The sequence below is a fragment of the Tupaia chinensis genome, unplaced genomic scaffold (genome assembly GCF_000334495.1).
Source record: "Tupaia chinensis unplaced genomic scaffold, TupChi_1.0 Scaffold000093_1, whole genome shotgun sequence".
NCBI lineage: Eukaryota > Metazoa > Chordata > Mammalia > Scandentia > Tupaiidae > Tupaia > Tupaia belangeri.
In genome coordinates, this window is record NW_006159555.1 from 8,534,765 (window position 1) to 8,536,267 (window position 1,503).

Sequence of the window (1,503 nt, forward strand, 5' to 3'; positions counted from 1 at the left end):
TGAAAGAAGGGGGATTTCAGCGACGCAGCCATTACACCAACTGCTGGTCTCCAAGGTGCCCAATATATGGTTTTTAAATGCCCTATATTTGATTCCTTTTTAAAAATAACTTGTATAGTTTCTTGTTCCTGAATTGACAATGATTAGTAGAAGAGGTAAAACTCAGTGGGCATCAGATATAGAGAAATAAATGTGTGCTTCAAATTCAATAAAATCGGGAACCAGCAGTTAGCGTAATGGCTATGTCGCTGGACTCCCGCGTAGTCGACCATGGTCCGTGTCCCGGACCCAGTGGCTTAAAACACACCGGGCGTGTGTGCGTGCGTGCCCAAGATCCCGAGAGGAGAATGGAGGAGAAGGGATTGCGGTGTGACCATCCCCCCTGGGGGGTGATTTCTTGCTTTGTGTCTCTATGTCTCTCTCTGTCTGTCTGGAGAGCGCACGCACCCTATAGCGCAAACCTCTCCAAAAAAAAAAAAAAGTCAATAAAATCGAGATTCAAAACCTGGAACAAAGGTTCATTCATAACATGTTCAAATTTTTCTTTATTATTTTTGAGCCTCAAACTATATAGATTTCAGTACCAAGTGGGTTGTTTTCTGATTGTGGCTTAGGTAAAATGGGTGAAATAATTTGGGCTTCCTCATTCCTTACATGAACTATTTGCACAGGAATTGTTCATCTTGAGCTCCAAAATTCCATTACACTTTTTGCAAATGCCTAAATAATATGTTAATGTATAAGAATTTGTATGTTAAATTTCTAATAAAAGAGGCTTAACCTCAGAGATAATAACATGAAACCTAGTATAAAAACATACACATAATTGCACACAAACACATACACACACAGATTCAGACTTTGCAAGATTAAGCAGGACTTTTAACTAATAATTTGGACTATGTAGAGTTAACTATATTTCTTTTTTTAAAAGAATTATTTTATTTAACTTTATTTATTATTATTATTTGTTTTAATTTGAGCAGAGAAAGAGAGAGAGAGAAAGTGAGAGAGTAAGCAGCCAAATCCAAGACTTGAACTGTGGTCAGCCATGTGGGAGTCCGGCGTCATTAACCACCATAACACCTGTTAGCCCTGAGTTAACTATATTTCTTAGTCACTTTAGGATAAATTAAATGACACTATCTTCTCTTCACTATTAAATTTTCCAGTGAATATGAAAGGAAGTCATAGATATTTTATACATATTGGTTAAATATTGGTTATTTGAGACTTCTACTTTATATAAAATTTTATTTTTACTGCTTTAAAGCAAAGATTTAAAAGGGAAAGTTCCTTTCAAACTTTATTTAATCTGTTTGGGAGTGCTGTTTTTTATGTTTTATAGTTTGCCATTTTGGTTTATTTTCTTACTGGATTATTGTAATCCCCAAATGATGACCGGGGTCAGTTTTATATACAGTCTGTCCTTTAAAAAGATAACAGTATAAAATATATAGAAGTGACAAAACCACCTTCAAAAATGAATATATAATGACAGAC